Consider the following 20,336-nt stretch of genomic DNA (forward strand, 5'->3'; position numbering starts at 1 on the left):
TGGAGGCCAACAACATCTAGAGGGCCACAGGAAGAGAGATGTGAAGGCTTGGGAAAAAACGGGGGGGGGGATTTTTCCCCAAATTTTCCCAAAAAATCTGGGAGCAAATTAGGAAACAGTGTGATTTCCCCTTCCCCCATTTTTTCCAGGCTTTCACATCTCTAACCACAGTTTCCCATCCCTACTTTCCAGAGCCCAATTCCATTTCTTTGTTGCTAACCACCCCCATTCCAAGCTTGCTTACTCAGAACTAAGTCCTGCTGAGTTCAGTAGATTCACTCCCTAGTGAGTGTGCACAGGACTGCAGCACAAGAATTTGCGAGCTTCAAAATCTTCGTGTTCGTCTGTGCTGGGTACTAAGAGAATTCCACTTTCACTCCAAGCAACTATCGCTGTTACTCATCACCACAGCAACATTTCTGCTAACATTCCCCCCTCCTCACCCATCCATGCAACCGTGTGAGATATTGACCCTTGCATGCACCCAGCTTCCCTTACCATTACCATCATCCTAAAATCAATCATGCATCTTTGGAAACAGTGAACATGAAGCGAGCTCAGAAAGCAATTCAGCCTCTTTTCCTTTCACAACAAGGTGTATTCAACCAGGGAGCCGAGACCTCACATAGAACAGAACCAAGAAAATATCTAACGCAAACTCGAAGACAGTAAAACTTAAATTCTGCCACTTTGCACATCCACCAAAAAAAAAACCCAGAAAGCAAATAGTTGCTGCAAGCAGAAACACAGTATCACAAGGAAATAGGGAAGTCAAGCAACATGAACAGCATGATTTGTAACATTAGGAAGGGAATTTGTGCAGGCAGTACATAAGGAAGGATTTGGGGTGGGTTAGGGTATTTTAGAAAAGGTTTTTATTGTAGAATTTTATTGTTTTAAACTGTTTTATTGTATGTTGTACATCGCCCAGAGTGGCTGGGTGACCAGCCAGATGGGCGATTAATAAATTTAATAATTAATAAATAAATAAAATAATAAGATATATAACATGTATGTGCCTTCAAATGGCACAAGCATCAGCACCAACAGAATGGTGGAGTGACTCAGGATTCAAGTGTTCATGCCTCTTAATTAATATGTGACACAATTATCCAGTTCCATAATTTAGTCCCTCTTATGGTCAGGGTTGAATACATACTGTCACCCATGGTGACAATTAATTTAATCCTAGGCAACCAACAGGGGAAATGTCCAGTATATTCTGCCACAGAAACAACACTAAAAAAGAAAAGCTGCTGGCAACACAGGGAGGCAGAACGTACCTTCCAAAATGGTGCCAGGTTGTATCTTGCATCAGTAGGGATGGAGCATCAGTGTCATTGATGGAGGGGGATGGGATGCTTCCCGTCCACTTGAAACTCCTCCCCTGTAAACCCCTTTCCTGAACAGTGGGTACAAAAGGCACTCTGCCTCTGAGGAACAGAGAAATTTGAGCATCACTGTCTACTAGAAACAGTGATTGTCTACTGAGTCCAACCAACTTATGATCACTGGAGAACAGGCCTCCAAAGTACAGTATTGCCTACCACATGGCCTCCAGACCTTGAAAACGACATGCCCTTCATCAGTTCTTTAGCATCCTAGTCTCACCCTTTCCACTTCCTAGGACCTCTGCGTGAGGAGGTCTTCCTCTCACCAATTATGCCTGTGGCAACGCAGCCCTCCACACCATCCTTGAAACACCATTCTAGCAGAAGCAATGTACGTGGAAAAGGGGGGGGGGGACATGTTTTCCAGTGTTCCACACCCTTGACCATGATTAAAAAATCAGGAGAGTTATGTATCCGGAGAGAGAAAGCTTACCACATGGGAGAGAAGCGACCTCCCACAAACCTCATGAAGCAGAACATTAATCTGTACATCAGGTAATTGCACGTACATACCTGGGTAATACACTTGAACCATATGGAAAAGAGTGAGGGGGGGTGTCGGGTTAAAATGACTTTTGTTTCCAAGAATCTGACCACAAAAACATATTCCAGTGATGGGGGAAGAATAATCCATCTTCAGCAGTACAAAAAAAATACTCCTCCCAGGCAAAGGCATTTAGTCTGCAGCTGACATTCTCCGGAATCTTTGGGCGGCTTGCTAAATCCCACGGCCTTGGATATCCTTGAACACGGAGGGAACAAGACACTGGTGATGCTTCAACCATTGGATTGGTCAAGAAATCCAGCCGGAGACCTTGAAGAAAGAAACATAAGAAGAGATTGTTACATGGGGCAGATTTGCAAGGGAATGGGGAAAAGCAGGGAGGGAGAGCAAGAGAGCTGGAAATGGCTTCACTTGCAAGACAAAATTAACTTTCCCTTTTTCCTCACAGCAAATGAAGGGTAGGGAGAAAGTGGGGGGGGGGGTGATCTCTCAGTAGGGAGTCACCAAACAATTGCTCTGTAGCAGGAGACTTCCAGGAACTTCAAATGCTGGAAGACAAGGTTAACTCAAGAACAAAGGTTGAAGGGGGCACCTGTGTCAGGTCCTTTTAAAGTCACTACATGGGGAGGGGAGCCATCAAAGGTGGGAGGGAGGGAGGGAGGGAGGGAGGGAGGGAGGGAGGGAGGGAGGGAGGGAGGATCCAATGCTTGGGAGGAGCTACTTATGGCTCACCTTCCTTCACATATCCAAAGGGGCATACAGATATTTTCACACACCAACAAAAGGAGGCCCAATTTAAAAGTGGTACCATTCATGCACAGAAATAGAGCCACGTGATGCTTCATGCGCCCAGCATCTTGTTTTACACCAGGTTAACTTTTGTCTGCACTTGGAGCATTAGCTCTCTGGGGATCCATAGTCCAGGCAGACAACACCGTGGCCAGGCCAATACTGCCCAGGCCAATGCAGCATATGCGCAGAGGCACAGGGCCATGGAAAACCACTGCGGTACATTTTTGCACACACCCAGCCTCGCGTTTAATTTGAGCCCAATGGGAAGGTATGGCAAAACACTTGCAGAGAAGCTTCAGATTCATGTGCAGGCAGAACACGCCCCTCTGATACATCCCCAAACAAACCCTACTAGAACCTAACTAGGGAGCCAAAATCCTTTCTATGCAAACAGGACATTTATTTTTCCTATGTCGCAGTAGTTTTCTACTACTCTCCCTTCCAGTCACTCTTTCTGCATAGTCTGCCAAGGAACCCCTGCATGCTGCAAAGGATTCTGGATTCCACAGTTTATGTGGAGTGACAGTCAAGTCAGAAAGTGAACTGACAGGCCGAAGTCAGACAGCCTAGTGCAGCATGAGTGCAGCCTGCAAGTGTGTCACTCATTACCCATCGTGAGACTGAATTACCCAACACGGTTTGAAAACCACCGATATACAGGCTTCATCACTGCTTTCAAAGCAGGGGAAGTTGTCCGGGGTGTAGTAAAAAATACAAGTTGTTCCTATTGCGGTGTTGCAGTGCAACCTCATCTCCCCAAAGGAGTGGCTCCTGTTCAGAGTTCCAGAGACCCTCCTGCACCGCACTTCATTCCATTCCACCACCTCTCCTCTCAGCTTTGTTTTTCTTTTTCAAGTGATGTTCAAGATTTCCGTGGCTGCTGAATTTGCTAAATAGGCCGGGGGTGTAAGTGTGTGTGCTGCCTTAGACTGTGTGTATATATAAGTACTGTATCTTTGCAAACCTCAGGGTTTGCCCGAGCATGCCAATACCTCTCATTTCTCAATGGCCCCATCTCAGGGCCATTTTGGTTGGCACTCGCAGCCTGCATTCAGTATTAGAGGGAGCAATTCACAGCCTGCATTCTGTATTAGAAGGAGCAATGGGCCAACCCACACAGGTGTGCAAACAGTGAACTGCACAGCAGAGACATCGGCTGGCTTAGAGATACTGATGGCAACAAGACAGCTGTGCGAACGTGCAAAGCATGACCCAGACAGTGTCAGAGTGCGAGAATGAACCAACTATCCAAATTGTTTCTGCCTTAAGTCAAACTCACTCTCAACCCCAGTCCCACCACCACCTTATCTGTAAAACAGGGCAAGTCTAAGCAGCTTACTGGAGAGAGGTGTTGTCAGAATGTATATGGTGCTTCCTGAATGCCCAAAGCAAGCAAAGCAGAACAGGCAAAAGGATGGACTTCTTCACAACAAAAGGAAGCACTTCTGGAATTAACTTATGGAACTCACCACCACAAGATGTGGAGCTGGCCACCAGCCTAGATAGAAAAAACAGAAACAAAAAAAAATTAAAACCAGGAGGAGGCAACTTGATGCCCTCCATATGTTTTGGACTACAACTCCCACCAGCCCCTGCCAGAATGACCAACAATAAATTCCCATAAGAATCCCTGCAGTCCAAAACATCTGGAAGGTACCAGGTTGCCTACCCTTGGAACAGACAACCCACGGAGAGGAGCCATCATGGCTTAAACAAAAGCTCCATCTGCAGAGGCGGATGGGAAGAAACCTGGGAAGGAGGGGTGGAATTTTGCCTTCTTTGTGCACCATCCAGTGTCACTTGGCTGGACATTGTGGGAAACAGAATCATGGGCTGGATGGTTCTTTATCTGATCCAGCAAGGCTTTTCTTCCATTCCTAGCCTCTGATCACGGTAATTATTATTAAGCCAGTGAATATTAGCAAAGCTCATAGAATCACAGAGTTTGGGCCATTGAGTCAGTGCAGGAGTCCAGTTTAAAGCATCCCTGACAAATGGCTGCCCAGCCTCAGCTTGAATACCTCCCAGTGAGCCCACCACCTTCCTAGGCAGGGAGGTTCTGATACATGCTTCAATGCCTGCTGTTGGTTGAAACCAGTGTAGAAGTCATTTCCGACCATGGGAGGAAGCGTAGGATGGGTGTGGCAAAGAAGAAAGTATTCCATGGTAAACAATGTTTATCTTTGGAAGCTATCCAAGAAAAGGAGAGTGGTTGAGGCTGCTGTGATTGTACAAGCAGCCAAGGGAGGGGTGGGAAAGGGGAAATAATTTATTTCATGTACCGAAAGGTACAATTTATTTCATGTACCGATCAGTCATGAAAGCAGCTTTCATATTTGTACTCAAAGTAGATATATCATTCTGTGCAATTAATCAGAATGCACCTGCCGCTGTGAAAGAAAACTCCCACTCTTTTGCAAGAGACACACAGTTTGCACATTTAACACCTACACTGTGATGTCACGTCACCATGCTCTGCACATGTCGCAGAATTAATGGGCTGTGCGCTTCATACGTAACACAGCCACCATGTCCTCAAATCACAAGAGTTGGAATGGAGCTTGGAGGTCACCAAGTCCAACCACCTGCTCCGTGCAGGATCTGCAACACAGGATGCAACTATGGCTTAAATACCTCTAGCATAGGAGAGCCAGTCACACATCCAGGGAGGCTGTCATACCTCTGGGTTCAGAAGGGGTACAGAAGCTTGCCTAATACCAACGGAGGCGGGTGGCTGAAACCCGGAGCGGATTTACCGCCCCACTGATGGTGGAGCCACCAGCCCCCACAGCCTAATACTATATTTGCAATTGGCATACATTCATTTTTAGTAATGAACCCCACATCACTGCTTTGAATCACTGGAAAGGAATACTACTCCTCAGGTTGGAATAATATGCCAAAAAATGGGACGGGGGGGGGGAGAGAGAACAATGCCACAAAACAGCCCCACGGAATTAACACATTAAAAACCTTGCTAGCACTTGACAAGAGTTTGGATGAGGAGTAACTCACAAACTTAGCAAGACAGGTTAGCACAAAGTTACCAGCCTCTGAGAGTTGGTGCATTAAAAGTCAAGCCCCCTGCAGAACATCATGGGTAGGACAGACTTGAATGGCATTCCCCCACTGAATGGGGTGCTGATCAGATGGAAAAGTCCCACAGTGTGCCCCCTATCTAGAGGGTTACAGTATTCAGACACGTGTCCCAGAGCAATAGGATCACACAGGGACCAAACTGCACTCACACCACTTCATGTGCGGACAGGAAGGTTGGGAGATGGGAGGTGTCTCAGCCATAGCCTAAACCGAGGGAGGGGAGGCCCCCACCACTGTATTTTTGCTTCCCTGGCAAGTCATTTAGAGGCAATTGCCTCTAGCCACAGGCAACCAAGAAAGTGAGTATTTACAAGCCCAGAAGCGGATGAAGAAGTCCCATTTTATCTCCACCTGTGCACATACGTCAAAGGTAAGAGCAGAGACTGTGGCGGTATGAATGTGGTCTGTGCAACTTCAAGTCTCTGGGGTGGGGTGGGGTGGGTTTGAAAGCTCCCCCCGCCCTTCATGTAGGAATTCTCCCGACATGTAGGAATCTGTTTAGATGTGAAGTGGTAGATAAATGTTGTAAATAAATAAAAAAATAGTAAATCAGCACACGAGGGACAGGACCACACTGAACGTCTCTCCACTTGTGTGTCTGCAATAGCCATCCGCTCACAAATTTCTTGAACGGTGCCACCGCTATCCCTGTTTCCTCACCACCAAAACAGAATCCATTGCCGTACTTTTTTTTCCACCCCAAGAAATAATTACCTCTGCAGCACGTGCACTGGCATGAGAACAGAACACCGAGTTAAAGAGTAGCACGCCGGCTTCATGGCACTAACTAGAATGGCCACCGAGGCCATGTGAAAACCCAAACACAAATGCTGCTTCTATTATGCAAAGAGCAGATCCAGATGTGTGGGACCACAATAGGGGTGCAGAACTTCATGCCTGGGGGGGGGGAATCCAGCCCACGGGGGTCTCAATTTTAACGCTGCTTATGTGGTGTACTGTGACTTTATATAGGTTTTAAACTGCCCTGGGCAATTTGCAAGGAAGGGCAAGATTTAAAGCAAATACATACATACATACATACATACATGGTGCTTGCAGCAAAATTTGAGGAATCCTGATAGCCAGCCAGGTGGATAGGATTTTTCCAGCTCCATTAAAACCTCCCCCAGTGCCAAGAATGAAGCTGCCATCTCAGATATACTTGGTGCCTTCCTATGCCCCTTCCATGGATAGCAGCCCTCTGTTCCAAGAAGGAACAGACAGATCGTTCAAATTGGTTCCAACACTGCAAGAGGGTGAACTAAGCAGAAAGTGCTTCCCCATAGCAAGCCAACCATCCTGTTTATTTTAATTCAAGCTTGAGTCAGCAAATGCTTTCTGCGACAACTGTGAACCGTTCAGTAAACTCGATACGCAGGCACTGTTCATGATGGAACGGGAGTAAGTCCCCCACCTCTCGCCTCCTTTCCAAGCAGGAAACCCTAGGATCATTATCTTACCACTTTCCAATTTTAACAGGGCAGAAAAATAAGGGGGGGTTAAGAAATAATGTAACAAGGCAAACTAGGGCAAAAATGGATAGCTCAAACTTTGGATACTTACTTGGGGCATGGGAGGTGGATTAAAACTGGAAACACATGTGACAAGACACTGAAGACTCATTAATTAGATTAGATTGACCTAGATAGACAGAAAATATCTGCCAGAACAACAAGAAGTTCAATCTCCTGGAGAGATGCAAACAACATGATTCTCCCAAGGATCTGTATTGGCAGCACTGCTTTTCACTGCTCATAAATGTTCTGGAGTTAGAGGTGAGGAGTGAGGTGGCCAAGTTTGCCACTGACACCAAATTATTTAAAAATAAAAAACGGACTGCAAAGAATTCCAGAAAGTTCTCTTCGAACAGGGAAAATAAGCATTAAACTCACCAATGTGGTTCAGTGTAAGCAAGTGTAAAGTACATCAGGGGTCTGAGATGGCGGTGACTGACCAAGAAAGGGATCTGGGGGTCTTGGTGGATAGCTCGATGAAAATGTCAACCCAATGTACAACTGCTGGAAAGGAACCAAAACTGAAATGTCCAATATCACAATGCGTTTATACAAATTCATGGTGAGACCACGCTTCGAATTCTGTATAGAGTTCTGGTCACTGCACCAGGCTACTGTAGAGATGGAGAATGTGCAGGACAGGGCAACCAAAATGATCAAGGGGCTGGATCAACTCCCCTATGAGTGAAGATAACAACCTTTGGGGCTCTTTAGCTGAGAAAAAAGGCGAGTAAGAGGGGACATGATAGAGATGTATACAATTACACATGGTGTGGAGGAAGTGGACAGAGATAATTTCTTCTCCTTCTCTCATAATACTAGAACCCAGAGTCATCTAAAGAAGTTGAATGGCAGGAGATTCGGGAGACATAAAAGGAAGTACTTCTTCACACAGTCAAACTATGAGATTAGCTACCGCCAACTTAAACTGATTTAAAGGGGGATTAGACAAATTCATGGAGAATAAAGTTACAAATGGCTACTATTTGTGATAGCGATATATTACCTAAGTATCAGAGGTAGTATGCCTCTGTATACCAGTTGCTGGAGAACACAACTGGGAAGGAGTCATTTCCCTCATGTCCTATTTGTGGACTTCCCACAGGCAGCTTGGCAACCGTCTGCACAGAATGCTGGACTAGATGGAACTTTGGTCTGACCCAGCATGGTTCTCCTTATCTTCTCCTTGCAACAGCAGCATAGTCCAGTTAATGTTACATATACTGCATCAGATCCTTGGTCCAACTAGCTCAGTACTGTCTACGCATGTTGTTGGACTGCAACTCCCAGCCCTAACCAGCATGGCCAATGGTGAGGGATCATGGGAGTTGTAGTCCAACAACATTCTGAAGGACCACAAGTTGCCCACCCTGGTATTAATCCTAATAGGGTTGTGTGAGAAATCCATTGGATTTTTGAGGGCGGATTTCTCCAATACGTTTCACCCGGAAACGGATGAAGTTTGGGAATTCGTATATTTCCGGACCTGCAATGCATTCCATGGATACGCATCCGATAAAATGCACACATCTGAAAAGTGCATTAAGAAAAATGTGTATTTAAAAAATGCATGCAAACATGCTTCAGTGACTAAATATTTATTTCAAGGCACACTTCAGTTGCCCTTATAGCACACCAATGCACCCCAGTACGCAGTTTGGGAACCAGTGGGGAAGATCAGCCAAATCAATATGCTACAATCAGATGCTGGCACAACAAACTTTAATTTAACATCAATTAAACTCAGATGTTACCACAGCAGCAGAAATGGGAATGTAATGCTGCCTCGGGCAGCAAATATAAATGATGTTGGAGTTTAAGATCCACTGAGATCCAGGGGGCTTATTGCTTCCACGTAAATGGTGGGTCAAGATGGCTTCACACTTCAAAACGTTTTTCAAAACCTGAAAAATCAAGTTCCAAAATCTAACCTTCCTGGGTCTTAAAAAGACAAGAAAGGCATGAACTATTTCTCACATCGCCTCTTGGCTCTTGCCAACAAAGCCAAAGTGGATGCTAATTGTCAGATGACTCATCCACTCTCTTTAAAACCACCCATCACTATCTTGCTTTGATGGACTCAAGGAAGAGGCAGGCTTCTCCTCAGAGGCCTTTTCAATCACAAAACCTCCAAGAGATTAGAGAATCTGAGCATCCTTTAAGCCTCTTGGTATCACACCCTGCATAAATGCTGCATCCAACAGGGGGGGTCTTCCAGCAAGACAAACATTCTCACCACCACCGGCCCTTGGCCCATGGACTTCTTTACTTATTTAAAGGGCGTAATTCCATTAAAGAGGGGAAAGGAGACACTGCATGACAGCAAAGTCAATTTACAAGCCTGATCCAGACAGAGCCAACTGAATTTAAAAGTAATTTGACTACTCAAGGTTAACACTGGATTGACCCACTCAACCAATCAGCCCCCACCCCACCCCAAGTGGTTGACCTTAATTAACTAAACAGAAATGTCTCCTGCCTTCAAAGGTTTTCCAAGGAATTACAGAACTAGAGTCAGCTAAAGGGTCGTCTCCCCTCCCCAAATCCCCATGACCAGCCCTCCCCCACTCGAACAAGCCTATCTGCAAACTATTTATAAACATTCTTTGGTTTTAAGTAATGCAAATCAAGGCTTGTTAATGCCAGATGAAGGCTATCAGGGCCTTTAACTACAAGGGCAGCACAGATGCAAATCAGGTAACATAACTGCAATTCTTTTTCACTTGCCTAGGAAAGCTCATGTTGCAATTAGCCTTTAAATGTGCTACTGTATTCTCCCGCAGTTAAGCCAAAGATTCTAACTGGGTGGCATTAGAGCTACAGTAGTTACAGGACTAAGCGGTAAACCACAAAGTCTCTCTCATCAAGCCACCATCTCTCAGTGTCAACCGCACCCCACTCCATTTACCACATGAGAATAACAACAAGATCAACAACAACAACAATATACTGATCTATACAGGCTAGAAAATGTATGTGAAGCACTTTGAATGTTTTATAATACAGGATGTAAATGCTGAGTATTATTATCCATGCTTTAATCAGCTCTCATTTAGACTACTGCAACACGCTCTATGTGGGGCTGCCCTTGAAGACTGTTCAGAAATTACAGCAAATGCAAAATGTGACAGCCAGGTTGCTTCCTGGCCTGCGCTTTGCTGAACATGTTAGACCAGTCTTGTATCAAGTGCACTGGCTGCCAATTGTTTTCAAGGCATGGTCCCTCGGTGCTGATCCATATCTAGGAAGTCCTAAACCAGCTGTAGCTGGACTATAAGGAAGGCTGAGCGCAGAAGAATTGATGCTTTCCAACTGTGGTGCTGGAGAAGACTCTTACAAGTCCCCTGGACTGCAAGGAGGTCAAATCAGTCCATCCTAAAGGAAATCAACCCTGAGTGCTCATTGGAAGGACAGATACTGAAGCTGAAGCTCAAATATTTTGGCCACCTAATGCAAAGAGAAAACTCTTTGGAAAAGACCCTGATGCTGGGAAAGACTGAAGGCAAAAGGAGAAGGGGACGGCAGAGGATGAGATGGCTAGATAGCATCACCGATGCAATGAATATGAACTTGAGCACACTCCGGGAGAGAGCGGAGGACAGGAAGGCCTGGCGTGCTATGGTCCATGGGGTCACGAAGAGTCGGACACGACTGGACAACCGAACAACAAAACCAGCTGTCCCCAACCTGGTGCCCTCCAAAAGTTTTGGAATACAACTCCCAACATTCCTGACCATTGGCTATGCTGGCTGGGGCTGATGGGATGTGATGTCTAAATGTTCTGGAGGGCACCAGCTTGGGGAAGCCTACCCTAAATGGTTTGGGGGCAGGATATCGGAAAGACCTCCACCTCTTGTCTGAACCTTCCCACAGTTACAAATCAGCTTCAGATGCCCTTCTGCATCTCCTACTACCAAAAGAGTTTAGGTTGGAGGGAAGACAGGATGAAGCCTTCCCAATTTGTGGAACTCTCTCCCTAAGGACTGTCCTCACTGAGAAGTTTTGGGTTCCCCCACCTGTAGGGTTTTCTTTTTTTCCTGAGTATTTTTTTTATGTACTTCTGCAAACCTTGGTGTACCTCTAAGCCTGCTGTGCCGCTTGCATGTTGATGGTGCCATTCTGGCTACGTAAAGAGAGGCACCCAGAGAATGAGCTCACCATTACTACACGGCATTCTTCCCCAACCTGCTGCCCTCCAGATGTGTGGGGCTGCAAATCCCCTAATTCCCAGCCAGCATGGCCACTGGGAGTTGTAATCCAACACATCTGGAGGGCACCATATTGCGGAAGGCTGTCAATGTATGTGCAGTGGAGGCTGGTGGCTCCAATGTCAGTGGGGTGGTGAATCCGGTCTGGGTTTCTGCTCTTCGCACCTTGGACAGCTCCTTTAGAGCTCTGACTGGTTCTGACTGAAACCCAGAACAGATTCACCACCCCACTGACATCAGAGACACCAGCCTCCACTGCACATAGGATGCTAACTGGGACAATTATTTGTGCACCGGATTGGAAATGGGGGAGAGGGAGGCTGAAAGAACACACAGATCTGTTCCAGTCAGTTTTGTCTGTCAAATAGGAGCCACTACCGGAAGAATACCGGAAGTGTTATTCCAGAAGGGTAGCAGCATTAGTCAGCTGCAACCAAACACAAACCCCCAAAACCCTCACGGCTACCTGATGTATTGTTCACATAAGCTTTCATGGATGAGAGCCCAACTCATTGGTTTCATGTCACTTGTTGGCAAATGTGCTATGGACAACCACAGTAAAGCCATGCGTGTGCATCTCTGCCAACTAGAGATCTATGCACAAGACAAAGAATGCTCCAATTGAAAAGGACTTATTATGCCCCAATAAATCTAGTCATCTTTAAAATGCTAGAAGTGTTATCTAACTCGTATGTATATGTAAGAGACCCCAACATTTACAAGTGCCCACAGTAGAAACCATTGGTGATAATCACACCATATCGTGAGACATTTTCACTTGTAGTCATCTAGATCTGGGACTTTTGTTCCATAACCCAAAGCCATTTTTCTTCTTCCTGAACTTCACCTTTAAAAAAAAATGGGCACACATATAGTGTAAACGCTTCCCCGAGTCAAGGCTTGCCCTGAGCTTTGCGACTCTCATTTGAATAATGAAACACTACTTCAAAAGGACATGTTTCCGAGATGTGATGCGCTTTTAAGTTTGGAGCAGAGGTTTGGCTGAAGGAAAACCTGCTTGGGCTAGAGATTATGCCACTCAAAGGGTTTGTGGTCCCGGCTGAATGGAAGCCAGAGATCATAAAAGCAGCGCACGAGCACGCTCGGATGAATAAATTCATGACAGAGCATTCTACAAAACACAGCTTTGGAGACAACCATACAGGGGGACGTCACCCACTCCCTGCCCTGTTGTCCCACCCTGTTCTTTGTCCCCCATCCGTGTTGGTGTCACCACCACCAGTTACCTTCCACAACATGACTGTGGAGCGGTTGCAGATGCCTCTTCATGACTGGGAAGGACAGCAAGAAAAGTGTAACACACACTGTCCCTATTGTGTTGCCCTGTGCTAAACAACACAGCACTACGGAGGCTGCACAAAGGGCTACACCTCCAGATGCTGTTGGACACCAACTACATCAATCCCAGCTAGCATAGCATGGCCATGAGCCAGAGATGATGGGAGTTGTAGTCCAACCACTTCTGAAGGGACACAAATCCCACCCACCCTCAAATGCCCTAGTGAATGTTCAGGCAAGAATTCTAAGTCGGGACTTCCCAACATCCACAAAATTCAGCACCCTTAAGTGCCACCTTGCAGGAGGGGCTGTGGCTCAGTGGCGGAGCACATGCTTTGCACACAGAAGGTTCCAGGTTCAAGCCCCAGCATCTACAAGCAGGGCTGGAAAAACTCCTGCCTGAAACCCTGGAGATCCGCTGCCAGTCAGTGTCAGTAACACTGAGCTAGATAGACCAATGGCAGTATAAAGCAGCTTCCTATGTTCCTAATTGTGTGTTTAAACACACTGAAGCACCAGTTTTTTTGAACTCAGAAAGATCAGTCTCTTCCCACTGGAGGTGTGCCAGCAACGTAACCTTTTAACAGCTGTGTAGAAGAGGGAATCTGAGCAGATTACAGCTTTCTTCTCCACCTGCCAAAACTCAGTCTTAGACACAACTATGCAAAGTACTAGAGTCCTCTCTTCATTTGCATCTGGCCAGCCCTACGGGCAAAGCCAAGACCAAATCCGGTAACCGATGAAACGCAAAAAACGCCATCAGCTGCAGAAGTGACATTTCCAGTGGCAGGCCCAGCTGCCAGAGTTTACTGCTGTGAGCACAGCCAGAGCAAAAAGCTGCCAGACAAGTTAACTGGGATCCCAGCCTGAGAAAGGCATCAAGAGATAAGGATGTTTGCAGACACGCACAATTTGCTGCCACCCCTCCTCCTTTCAAGGATGTTATCACCAACCACAGGTGTTGCTGATCAGCTCAGTCCCTGCATCAGAGCATCAAAGGAGGAGGCCATAATAATCTTTCTCCCCCTCCCCACCGCAGATACTTAAATGATTAGTTCAACGGGAATCGCCAAAAAACGAGAAACCACCAATTCATCAATGCGGGAGGTGCAGGGTTCACCAGGAAAAGGCTGGCTTCCCTTTCTTAAGTGCTCCTCTTTGTTCCTGGCTGCTGATACCAATTATCAGTGGATAAACAGGGCTCTGCTGGACCTCTGGAAAAGCTAGCTCCAAGTCCCCCTTCTGCCATGGGATTCATTTACCCTGTCCCTACCTTACATGGGCAGCCTGGTCAAGGTTTTCGTGTGGCTGCTTCCCTGCACGGCTCCTAGACAGACAAGAGGTCCAGGATTCAATCCCCAGCATCTCCAGGGAAATATTTCCATCTGAAACCCTGGAGTGCTTCTGCCAGCCAGTGAAGACCAGCTTTCCCCAACCTGGTGCCCTCCAGATGTGTTGGACTACAGCTCCCGGGGCTGGCTGGGGCATGCTGGGAGTTGTAGTCCAACACATCTGGAGGGCACCAGGTTGGGGAAGGGTGGTGTAGTCAACACTGTGCTAGATGGACCAATGCTGTGACCTGATGCATGCTGGCCTCCTACGCTCTTATTGGTAGATGAATTGGGGCCACAGTTGCCCCCCCACCAGGATATTCCAAGCCCCTTCCCCAAATGCACAAATGTTCATTTTTAAGGACAAATTTAGCTTGTAACCATTCTGCATCACTGCTTTCTCCTGTATGTACCTACCCAACCTTAATGTCTTCTTCAGAGGCCCCTACTACAAGAGCCCAAATAACATGAGGCAGTAACTACCAAGAAAAGAGCCTTTTCAGGGGTGGCACCTCAATGTTGGAACAGCCTTCCTAGAGATGTTTGCCTGGCACCATCCCTGTGATCTCATCAGCATCAGGTGAAGACCTTTCTGTTCATCCAGGCCTCTTAAATAACTCCGGTCATCTGGGCCTCTTAGTTTTAAAATCTGTGTGTTTAATTCTGGCATGCTGCAAGTTTTGCTTTGTCGTCATATTTTATGTTGCTTTGGATTATGCAGTTTTATTCTCCATTTTGTATCTGAATTGTTTTTATGGTGTGTTCTTTAATTGCAAACCTCCAGGGAAACTCAAAATGGGAACTGAAAGACCTACCTCACAGGACTGTTGCAAATGTGAACAACAGGCCTGTGAGGTTAGGTTGCTCAATTCTCATAGAGACTGAAAAGCAATTTGCAAATTAAAAGAGGCTGTATCAGTGATAAATAGTCATTGCATTACTGCTCACCCTCTTTAGAGATCATATTCTTTGTGTAAATAGAGCTGTCTTTGGAATACATCCTGGTATTTTCTGCGCGCGTGCGCACGCACACATACACATACACACCATTTGCTTCCCAAAACTCCCCCCACCATTGTGGGGAATGGGGGTTAAAAAAAGTCAAAAGACTCCAGTGGCATCGGGTGGAGGCTTTTTTTAAACACCCGAGGGGGGAGGTGGAAAGTTTAATCCTCTCTTCCTGGTGCACAGCGGTCCCAATCCGACAGGGCTGCGTACACTTACTCTAGAATAAAAGTAAGATCAGCTTCAGCTACACAATTAACCTAGTTTGGTTTTTAGCCATTGCTTTCAACCTAGAACTTTATACCTACAAAGGAAGTGCTTTACAACCAAGCAATAAAGCCCTTCTGGAATGAACCATGGATGTTTTTGGAGTAAAAGAATGACAGCACTGTGTTGTTTTGTTTTTTAAAAAACTGGAGATGCCAGGAAATGAACTTGGGACTTTCTACTCTTACCACTGAACGACAACTCGCTCCCCTAAGGCAGCTGAATCAGTAGCAAATGTTAGCTCATTATTGACCAATACCACCGATCCGTTGTGTAAGACAAAAGGCGGGGAGAAGATCAGGTGTGAAGGCTCCTGTACCATTGCATCATCGGGAACAAACTTCTCACCAGTGCAGCAAAATCCCAAGGATGTTACAATTGGTGCAATTACTTAGGACACTGCAAACACATTGGCACAGTCTGAGGCTTCACCCAAGTGAAAGGATACAAGACAGAGAATTTAAATATTGTTTTAGGTCACTCCACAGGTGTCTTCCCAAGTCTGGGATATTCTGATATTCCTCCAGAAATGTGATGGATCTCGCCCGCCCTCCAACCTCCAATTGCAAAGCACATTCGTATCTAAAAGGTCAGAAGTCAAGACAAAGACAGACTCCAGGAATCCAGAGCCTCTGTCAAGACGATTAGCTGGTACAAAGCTAAGAGAAAGAACACCAAGGAAGATGACACATAGAGCAGAACGTCTGGGCTGGGTACTGCAGAACAGAAACAGGAGGAGGGAACAGAGAACCCAACAAAACAGGATAATGGAGATACAGCAGACAGTCTGCACCACTATCAACCTTCGTATACTGTCACATCTACTTTCTACATCTTATCAGGACAATGTAGGACTGGGGGTAGTTCAGACATACCACCCAACCCTCCTCCTTCCTCTGCTCATGTGAGGCCATTTCCTCCCTTCCTCTCCTCGGTTAAGGTAAACATAATTTGCTGTTTTGTTCCCCAAAAGGGCAAACTACAGTTTGAGCTTGGCATGCAAACAAGGACAGAAGACCACATGTCCGCAGTTTTCCAGAGAAATGCAAACCACTGTTTGCCAGTGAAGACAAAACGGCAATTCTAGTTTGCCTCAACCCAGAAAACGGAGAGAATTACATGGGCCTCATTAGGGCTATCGCCTCATTACCTAAGGCTCCAAGTCTCATTTTCAGAGGGTAATGGGTATTCCAACCATACCAAAATGTCCAGAGTTAACAAGATGTCCATCTTCCACTTGTGGTCCCCCTGGGTCACATAGACTGTAGGAGAAAGTTCAGACTGTGAGCCTGCAAGTATGAACTCAGCCTCAGAATCAAATATTGCAAAAATGGCAGGCATTACATGATAGGAACATAAGAGCATAAGAAGAGCAGTGCTGGATCAGACGAAGGGTCCATCTAGTCCAGCATTCTGTTCACACGGTGGCCAACCAGCTGCCCACAGGAAACCCACATGCGGGTCAGGAGTGCAACAGCACCTCCCCCACCCATGTTCCCCAGCAAGTGGTATACATAGGCATTCTACCTCTGACACTGGAGGTAGCACATAGCCATCAGAACTAGTAGCCATTGATAGCCTTATCCACCATGAATTCGTTCAACCCGCTTTTAAAGCCATCCAAATTGGTGGCCATCACTATGTCTTGTCACGGCAGATTCCAGTTTAACTATGCCATGTGTGAAGAAGTTCTTCCTTTTGTCAGTCCTGAATCTCCCACTAATCAGCTTCTGGGAAGACCCCATTGGGAGAGAGATGATGTCACATAAGATGCGCATTTACAAGAAGTGGAGAGTAATGTATTAATAGATCAGCTGAGATGAGCTTACCACAAAAGGGAAAAGTCCACAAAGTGAGTTAGTGCTAGACTGGAAACACCTGGACTAAATTGCTCAAGAAGTATACTGAGACCCATAAACATAGGAGACTTTTTTCCTCCCATCCCCAAACAAAAGACCACCCAAGTTTAAAAAGCAGTTGGAGGCAGGGGAGACTACACCAAATTTCCAGGGTCCAATCATCTCACTCTCCCCATTCTTCATGGAAGAGAATCATTTAAGCTCCAGTGAGCAAAACAAGGCCAAAGCTTCCTCCTAACACTGGAGCTGCAGAGAGGGAGGATCAGCCCCACCCCTTCCCCAGCCCCAAACATGGGAGAAAGCCCATCTCTGCAACACCCAGATTGCTGGAGCTCCAACCACCTCATAGAGGCAGAAAAACGCAGCACAGTTCTGCCATGCCTGAGCTGGAAGGGAAGAGCAGACAGAAATGGGTTTTGTCCCCAATTACGATGTAGTTATCCCGGAAAACTCTGAACTGGAATTTTTTTCCTATGCAAAGTAGGTTAATTTCCATAAGCTAATTTGCATCCAAATATTTCCAGTTCCCATAGTAACATTTTCTGATGCCCTAGAGCAACCTTCCTCATCCTGGTGCCTTCAAAGGTGTTTTGGACTACAACTCCCAGCATTCCTAGCCATAAGGCCATGCTGGCTGGGGTTGATGGGATCCAAAACATTTGGAAGTCACTGGGTTGGGGAACGCTACCCTAGAGAGTGATCTAATTTAGCCAGTTTGTTTTACTTGTATTTCATAAACAGCAACGCTAGAAAAACCACCCCATGTTAATTTTGTACAAATCTGAAGACAACAGCATGTACCCCCCCCTTGTTGTTGTTGTTGTTGTTCAGTCGTTCAGTCGTGTCCGACTCTTCATGACCCCATGGACCATAGCACGCCAGGCCTTCCTGTCCTGCGCACTCTCCCGGAGTGTGCTCAGGTTCATATTCATTGCATCGGTGATGCTATCTAGCCATCTCATCCTCTGCCGTCCCCTTCTCCTTTTGCCTTCAGTCTTTCCCAGCATCAGGGTCTTTTCCAGAGAGTTTTCTCTTCGCATTAGGTGGCCAAAATATTGGAGCTTCAGCTTCAGTATCTGTCCTTCCAATGAGCACTCAGGGTTGATTTCCTTTAGGATGGACTGATTTGACCTCCTTGCAGTCCAAGGGACTCCTAAGAGTCTTCTCCAACACCACAGTTCGAAAGCATCCATTCTTCGGCGCTCAGCCTTCCTTATAGTCCAGCTCTCACAGCCATACATTACTATTGGGAAAACCCTAGCTTTGATTAGACGGACCTTTGTTGGCAAGGTGATGTCTCTGCTTCTTACTATGCTGTCTAGGTTGGCCATAGCTTTCCTCCCAAGGAGCAAGCGTCTTTTAATTTCATGGCTACAGTCACCGTCTGCGGTGATCTTGGAGCCCAAGAAAGTAAAATCTGTCACTGCTTCCATTTCTTCCCCTTCTATATGCCAGGAAGTGATAGGGCCAGATGCCATGATCTTAGTTTTTTTAATGTTGAGTTTCAAACCAGCTTTTGCACTCTCCTCTTTCACCCTCAACAAGAGGCTCTTGAAATCCTCTTCACTTTCTGCCATTAGGGTGGTATCGTCTGCATATCGGAGGTTGTTGATAATTCTCCCAGCAATCTTAATTCCGACCTCTGATTCATCCAACCCGGCATTTCTCATGATGTACTCTGCATATAAGTTAAATAAGCAGGGTGACAATATGCAGCCTTGTCATACTCCTTCCCCAATTTTGAACCACTCGGTTGTTCCATGTCTGGTTCTTACTGTTGCTTCTTGACCCTCGTACAGGTTTCTTAGGAGACAGGTAAGGTGCTCTGGTACTCCCATCACTTTAAGAATTTGCCACAGTTTGTTGTGATCCACACAATCAAAGGCTTTAGCGTAGTCAATGAAGCAGAAATAGACGTTTTTCTGGAATTCCCTTGCTTTCTCCATGATCCAGTGCATGTTGGCAATTTGATCTCTAGTTCCTCTGCCTCTTCGGAACCCAGCTTCTACTTCTGGTAGTTCTCGGTTCACATACTGCTGAAGCCTAGCTTGTAGGATTTTGAGCATCACCTTGCTGGCATGTGAAATGAGCGCAATTGTGCGGTAGTTTGAACACTCTTTGGCATTGCCCTTCTTTGGCATTGGAATGTAAACTGACCTTTTCCAGTCTTGCGGCCATTGCTGAGTGTTCCAAATTTGTTGGCATATTGAATGCAGCACTTCAACAGCATCATCTTTTAGGATTTTAAATAGCTCAGCTGGAATAACAACAACTGAAAACTGAAAATTGAAACAACCCGAAGAACTGTGCATGATATACCAACAACCACTCATCTATAACTCTGAAAGGGCCATGCTTGCTTAATATTTTATTTGCAGTTGGCATCTCACTCATTGTTACTAAGGAACATATGAAACGGGGGGGGGGGGGAATCCATTGAAAAATAAAGCACTAGAAAAATCTCCCGTGGAAAATATTCTACCCCACATCACTGCTCCTGATGTCATGCTGCATTTCAAAGAAGCTGCAGGACATCCAGCCCCAACCTGGACTGTTGCTCATTGGTAGAGCCCCTGCTCTGCATGCAGAAAGCCCCAGGTTTGATCCTTGACACCCCCAGGTAGGGCAGGGGAAAAAAGTCCCACCTGAAACCCTGGAGAGTGGCTGCCAGTCAGTGTCAACAATACTGGGCTAGATGGACCGATGCGCCGACTCAGTATAAGACAGCTTCTGATGTTCCTGGTACCTACCTGCTGTGTTGGACTACAACTCCCATCATTCCCACTTTGACTGCCAATAGGCCTGTTAGCTGGGGATGATGGAAGCTGTATCCAGTGGTGACGCAGAGCCAGGGCTCACAGGGAAGCAGCACCAGCACTTTTTTTGGGGGGGGCAGGGATTTCCCAAACAGCAATATATGGTTCTCTGTTGTAATGCAAAATGTTTTGGGGTGGCTGGATCTTGAACGGGCAATTAAGCCCCATTAGCTTTACAAAAGCCCTGCTCTGGGTGGAGATAAAAGAGCTAGAATTGGTTTGTTGATATGGATCTACACAGCTGCCTGCA

The 20,336-nt window shown here is 46.2% G+C and overlaps 1 long non-coding RNA gene across 1 annotated transcript in view; it reads right to left on the reverse strand.

Moving 5' to 3' along the window:
* The window catches only part of LOC146346608 (uncharacterized), a 187,181-nt gene that overhangs the window by 121,857 nt on the left and 44,988 nt on the right, over positions 1-20,336 (reverse strand). Inside the window, exons 2-3 of the long non-coding RNA XR_014789980.1 lie at positions 4,028-4,186; positions 1,905-2,205 (exon numbers count right to left, since the gene is read on the reverse strand). This is a non-coding gene — a long non-coding RNA (uncharacterized LOC146346608). The remainder of the gene's footprint in view (positions 1-1,904; positions 2,206-4,027; positions 4,187-20,336) is intronic.

Source organism: Heloderma suspectum, chromosome 4 (genome assembly GCF_057233095.1).
Source record: "Heloderma suspectum isolate Gila_16-S chromosome 4, 16-S_ref, whole genome shotgun sequence".
In the NCBI taxonomy this organism is placed as follows: domain Eukaryota; kingdom Metazoa; phylum Chordata; class Lepidosauria; order Squamata; family Helodermatidae; genus Heloderma; species Heloderma suspectum.